Source organism: Phlebotomus papatasi, chromosome 3 (assembly GCF_024763615.1).
Source record: "Phlebotomus papatasi isolate M1 chromosome 3, Ppap_2.1, whole genome shotgun sequence".
Taxonomy (NCBI): domain Eukaryota; kingdom Metazoa; phylum Arthropoda; class Insecta; order Diptera; family Psychodidae; genus Phlebotomus; species Phlebotomus papatasi.
The window spans coordinates 24063471-24070975 of NC_077224.1; positions in this window are offsets into that span (position 1 = coordinate 24063471).

Here is a 7505-nt window from a genome sequence, read left to right on the forward strand (position 1 = left end):
CCCATTTTACCCTTAAAAAGGTGTAAAATTAACATTAAAAAATGTTGATATATTTTTACACCTAAAAAGTGATAATGTTATGAGGAAAAAATGTTAATCGCACCCTCTTTTTTTTCTCAGTGTAGCAAACTAATCCCAAAATATGAACATTCCATCTCAAGTATTTCTGGTACATTGACTGAATGGGTTAATATCACACAAGTCAATGGAATTTCAGGAGTTCAGGTGTGATTATATGAGCATCACACCTAACTAAAAGAGAAAATCTTTCTTCTGGACATTTTTTAGCAGATAACTCTTCTCAAGTGCTTCTGCATTATCGATCTTTCCTTGTGTTAGTTCCTGTCTCAACTATTTTCTCAAGTTCTCATCGTGTTCCAAAACCCCCAAAAAAGTTTTGACAGGAATCATAGGAATCAAAGAAAAGTCGATTAAGTAGAAGCACTTGAGAACAGTATTGTGGTAAAAAAAATATTTTAAAGAAAGATTTCCCCCTTACGTTTTTTATTGAAGTAGCCCGAAGTCTCAATGCGTGTTGGATGGTTCAGGGAAATTCCTTGTCCATGCATTAACATAAGGCTTGACTTTCTCGAAAGAAAATGAGGGAATAAAGTACATAATTATCATTTCCTTATCCATTAATTCTCACCTTAATCACTACGTAAATTCATTCGTAGCATAATACCTTAATTTACCACATTTTAATAAGCAGATGTTGAATTATGAACGGAGTCATTTTCAAATAGATTATTTCTATATTTAGCTCAATTCCGGCGATTGTATCCTATTTATAAAAGGGACAGATAATCCTAACCGGCTTATGTAGGTGAGATTCTTAACGTGAGCTAACTCGGAGTGCATGCAAATTCGATTTGGAGCTGAAATTGTGAGTCGCCATTCAGTTATCTTGAATCAAATTCGTGAAATTATACAAATTTTGTATTTAAACCAAAATATCAAGGATTTGGATGGAGTGACAGAAAAGTGATATATGGGTGAAATGTAGACCAGAATGTACTCTATAATTTTCCCATAGAACATGATCTCATCGATTACTCAGAAGCCAAGATAAGCGAGGTTTTTTGTTTCTTAACTCGTTTTTTCATCCAGAGTGCCCCAAGTAGTCATTTGTTGAACTTCAACTATATCAAAGAATTGTTGTATTTTGCGGGACTTTCCATTTAAACCCCTATTTTAAGTGTCTTGGTGGAGTAGAGGCAGTCAAATTGGCATCTGAGTGATTTCAAAGCGTTATTATTGGAAAAATCAATTTTTTCACACTTAAACGGCAAAATCGGAGTGATAGCGTAGTCTGAGTGGAAAATGATGTATGGACGAAATGTAGAGACAAATGTGCTCTACAATTATGTTGAAGTAATCATCAAAATCGGTTCAGCGACAGTGGAGATAATTGAGGTTATGTGATATTGAAATTGGTTTTTCGACTGTGGCGCCCCTGGTGTTGGTCCCACGAAGTTCAAATATTCTAGAAAGTTGTAGCATTTGGTGAGATCTTTCGTTTAAGCCCTCATTCATCAAAATCGGTCACATAGAACCGGAGATATGATTTTTTGAATTTTGTGAACTTTGACCCCTCATATCTCCGGTTCTATTGAAACCACAGCGCGCATACGCACCATTTTGGAAACGTCCTAGACTGGACTACAACATACTAAAATTTCATTAACTTGCACAATGCCGTTTTTGATGAGAAAAGTGACTTTGAATTTCGATGAATTTTGACGCTATCACAGCGCCACCTATGGTGACTTTTTGAACTTCCATCTGAAAGTGCTAATCGAGACGAAACCAAAAAGGTAAAATTTAGGCCGCTATGTTAATTAGAACCGGAGATAGAGGCCGGTCAATGTTCGAACTTTGACCCCTTCTAGCTCGGGTCAGGGGTTTTAGATCGACTTAAGAGTAGTAATAATCCAGCAGCGTACTGTTGTGACGTCACCTGTGTTATCCAGCAGAGTACTGTTTTGTGACGTCACGGTGCAGTAATGCTGGTCGATGGGCTACCTTCAGGCCAAGCTCCGCCCCCCTTACCCAACTCCCGCGCCCCACCACCCCACTTCTTCTTGTTGGTTAAGGGTTCCTATTGGCTATCCAGCAGAGTACTGTTGATTCTTATTGGCTATCCAGCAGAGTACTGTTGATTCTTATTGGCTATCCAGCAGAGTACTGTTGACCGCCATTTTGAATTTTGGCCGCCATTTTGAATTCGTGTCCTCCATTTTGAATTCCCATCCGCCATTTTGAATTTTGGCCGCCATTTTGAATTCGTGTCCACCATTTTGAGTTCCCATCCGCCATTTTTATTTTTATCCGCCATTTTTTTTATTACCGAACGCTGCTCCTATTTTTGTTCGCCATTTTTAATTTCCGACCGCTATTTTTATTTTTGTCCGCCATTTTTACCGACCGCTGCTCTTATTTTCTATGCGCGCGCCCTCTGTTATTCCTATTATTAACTATTTCCGTAATTTTTTCGCGACATGAAAATTTTTTGGCCCGATGGTGGACTCTTTCTCATGTATTTTTTTTCTCCCTATACAATTTATATGGGAAAAGATCTGCCATGCCTAAGAATTGATCTCCGGACCTCTCGGTTGCGAGTCCAATACCTTATCCATTATGCTACTCGTGGCATGATAGAAGGTTTGCCAGAAGTCTTTCCTATGCATTAAGCGGGATTCTCTATAGTCTCTGGCCTATATGCACTGTCCAAGTGTGGAAAGATGCAAATGCAATATGAGACCTTTTCGCGCGCTCGAGACCATATGGGAGAGACTATTTGTATGAGTCTTTGCGCGACAATTTGATTCCTTCAGATGAATGAAGCAAAATGGAAAAAATGTCTTGCAGTGCGCAAGATAATTGTCAAATTGAGTGGAATTTCGCAATATTCACTAATTTTACTGGCGATAAGAACTATCAATAATTTTCATTGGTTATTGAACAGCATGATGTTGATGCCGTCATGCAATTTAAACCATTTTCATTGGATATTGATCAATAGATATTGAAACGTCATTGAGTTGAAATTTGCATGTAAACAGTTTTTTTTCAAAGCATGCAACTTTTGAGCTTGCGTATTTCAATATTGTTTGCAATATTTGTCTTTTTTATTTAAATTGTAACATAAATTACCGAAAAATATCATACTTTTCCACTTACATGATTGTATCTCACATCATTCACATCTCTTGATGATATGATCAAACGATTTTTATGCAATTTGTCTAAAAAAATATTTTTCGTTCAGTGATTTCAGATTAGAAGTGATAAATTTCGTGAAATTTATTGAATTTCTGCTTATTGCAGATGGTGACTGCCATGAAATTTCAAGAATCTTAGTTTCAGATCCTCAATTTTCAAATAAACAAACTGATGATCAAAGATGTTGGTATGCAGTTTTATGCAGTTGTGCGGGATTATTCGAAATTTGCACTCCTGTATCATGCATAAAATAAAAGAATTAAAAGATGAATGAAAAAATGTCAATGTGGGCAAAATTTCTTGTCTTGTGTATGAATCATTTAACTCTCTTGATCGCAAGTGGGAAAGTATGTAAAAAGTGTTAGATTTCTCATAACTTTGTATTACAATGTTCTTTTTCTCTGACATTAGAGAATTTTTACAACATTACAGAACAAAATTATTCAAAGTGAATTATTGATTTGTGTTTTCTCTTATTATAATTTAGCAAATATGAAAAAATCTGTAAATATATGTACAATATTTACCTAAGAATTTGATTATGTGGAGAAATGGCAGCAGAGTAAAATAAAATAGGAACCAACTTTTCATACAAAATTGATTTTTATGAATGAAATGTTGTATACACTTCTATAATTCGGTACCTGGGATGCTGAATTAACTTATGCATTTTTCATTGATGACTCATTATCAAATTTATGTATATTTCTGTGACACATATCACAAAATAGAAGATGAAATCCTCTTTCTTTAGTAGAAGATCAATTTTTTTTTAAGATGACTCTCAGTAGAATAGGCATAAAAAATAAAATTCAAGCGATACTCACTAAAATAAAGTCAAAGATTTGCGTTCTTACACTCTGATAAAGAAATTTAGCCTTGCACTCACTAGCACTTCATCACTGAATACTATTAATTTTAGTTTTTGACCGTAAAGCTTCATCCTCCCCTGAATAAATGTTAACAAAATTTAATTTATTACATTGAAAAACAATTTTTTAAAAAAGTAACTTCACTTGTTATTTAGAAAAATGTTCTATTTGCCCCTCGCATCCTACCTCTAGACTTTATTCTGAAATATGAACATGACATGTCCAAACATGTTTCAACGTGTATGAAACAAACCATTTGCATACGTTTGCATAATTTTCTCGGGAAATTTCGTCTGTACGATCAAAAGATCCTAAAATATTTTATAGGAATTTGAACATTGGAAAAAAAAGTCTCATTTGTATCCCTGATTTATTGGTGAGTGGAAGGCATTTTCTTAGTGAAAAGTGATAAATCACAAAATAACTTATCTGAAAATATGGAGACAAAAGAAAGATCACATCAAGTTCCAAATGTAATGAAGGCGAAGCAGCACTTCAACAAATATAATCCTGATCCTGCTGAGGAACTTCGAAAGGATGAGGAACAATATGCAAGAAATCGACAACAAAATACAACTCCTGAACTACTGAATTCATACACCTACTTTCTAAATCGAACATGTACATTGTTTATCACGATCGGGTTTTCTCCAGAGAATTTTTCACCAGTTGCTAAGATATGTGCCGTAAACTACTGGAATGGAATTGATGCTGTAGAATTCACCCAAAATACATGGACAACGTTCTGTGCCAGCAAGCAAACTTTAAGAAAATTGTTGGGAGAGGATGCTGGAAAGGATGATGCTAATATGGAACTTGAGCTGCTGAATATTCAACTTGAAAACTGCATGAACATTAGTAGTTACTATGCCGTGGAAAATTCCGAACTACTTATTCTCAGTCAAAATGATGGAAATGATCGTCTATCCCTAAATATTTCAGAATTTGACAAATTAATGTTACTTTCTGAATTTATAAATGGAACTTTGATTTACAATACTTCTGTACAGTGGTATGTACAAGAATATTTTGAGAGATACAGCAATGTTTGTAAATCTTTAGGTGTGCAAAGATTGGAAAATTCTAATTTTTCAAACAGCAATACTTTTGATCCACCAGTCAATTATTTTCGCCTGTTTCATGAAATTCCTTTTGTAGCAAGTAAATCAAATATTTCTTAAAATGTAACATGTGTATAAAAATCAAATGATGTCAAATAAAAAGATGAGAAAACGTAAATGTAAATTGTTTTAATCTTGTATATTTGCAATCTGAATCCTCTTAAGATAAGAAGAATGAAGAAAAAAAATGAAACTTCAATTGCACAGGGTTATGCATTATGCCAATATTTATCTATACCAACATTCCCTTTTCATCTCAACATATTTGCTATGTGAGCAAGATTAAAGTCAATGAAATAAAATTATTTGTGAGAATTTTGTCTTGTTGTGAAAAGAAATTGTTTTACAATCAATTATTTCAACATCACACAATGTTTCATCTGTGCATCAAGAAAAACACGACATGTTTTATTGATGCATCATGAAAAAAATCAATATGAAAATGCACTGAAAAATTTTACCAACATAAAAAAAAATCTGCAGAGAGATATCATATTTTTTATCATCTTGCATTTTTTCTGCATCAAAATATTTTCTTCACGTGAAAAAAAAATCTTCAAAGTGGCGTCTGACATTTTTTCTCAACGTAATCTGATTTTTTCTTTGCAGCATTAGCAGGATTGTTTTAATTACATTTTATAGCACAATCAAAAATGATTGTATAGAACTTCTTTGACAAAATCTACTCGATTGCATGCAACTACTTTTAAACAATTCACATGATTCCTCATGTTGATGGCAACATAAAAAACAAAAAAATAATGATACTTTGATCAGATGCGAAAGAAAACTCATTTCATTGTTTTACAATCAATTTTATTTATAACTTAGTCGGTTGTAGTTTTTCATTACACAAAAAAATCTTGACTTCATTTTTTGTTTTCTTCACGAGAAATATATTCTTGTAGTCTCAACGTATGGCTCTCGGCATATAGGGCAATGTCTTGTTTTTGAAGCACATCCTTGACAAGCAGCAACGTGTCCACAAGGTAGGAAAGCGGTATCGTATTCATTGTTGTAGCATATTTTGCAGATTTTATGTGATTGCTGTACAATATCGTATTCTGCTTCTACATTATTACAATCCAAAATTTGATCGCCAAAGAATATCTCGAACAAATTATCAATTGTATTTTCATCATTAGTGTTAAAGAATTGTACCATCAATTGTTTTTTCTCCAAAATAGTCATGCTTTTTCCATTTTTCATTTTTCTTGAAATTTTTTCCACTACACCGCGACGTAAAATCTCATTTTTGTTTTCATAAAGTAGGTCGATCATTTGTGCTATTGTCTTTTTATGTAAAATAAATTGCACCAAATCAGACTCTGATTTTTCTTTTGCCAAAGCTTCTGCTAATTGTCTCAAGCTGTGCGTACTCATTGCGATATAGATTTTTTCTGAGTGATTTTTTTAAGATACACCATGTTAAATAATTGTGAAAAATGTTTGTAGTGAACAATTTTCAACGAAAGAAAGAAAGGGGAGAGGGATTTTTGGGTTAAAAACGCTCTAAATTTATACTTTTAACTTTTTATTGCAAATGATATAGAAAATTATACATCACTACTAGAATTTTCAGATGAATATACATGATCTGAAGCAGGTTTCCTAGAATAATATAACGTTTGTTCCTCAAAATCAGATAAAAAATCTTCCCCAGGTACTTGATCTCCTTCTGAATCAGTCACATATTCTACAAGGTAAAGATTTTTCTCCTGTTTTTCAAAGTATTTTTCTGTGAGCTTATCTTTTCTTTTACACATGAGTTGATCTTCAACTTCTTTGTTAGACTCCTCTACCTCACTCCTTTGAATTTTGTGTAACTTCTCAGAACCTATGTCACATTCCATTTTATTTAAAATTTCTTCTATCCAAGATGGCGGGTCATCGGAATGTGGTCTTTTTCGTGTAAATCTTTCCAAAATTTTCTCAGCTTCTTCTTTCGTAGGATTATGATTTATCAAAAACTGCAAAACAGTTTACGTCAAATATAATTTTTATGAATTTTTTTATTAAAAAATATGGAACTCACCATGTTATTGTGTATCCGAAATATGTATTCTCCGTGAATTAGGTTGGCCTATCTTTCGTAAAACAAACTTATTGGTTTGACTGTCGATTATAGAATAACAACAATTTTACACACTTGGTTGAAATATCCAGTTCAAGTTATGCATCACTTAAAAAATTATCCAATATTGCGAAATTCAAATATTATTTTTCACACATGCAATGAAAAATGTCTCATAAAAGTTTCAAAATTGTACGATATTTTACTGGAAAA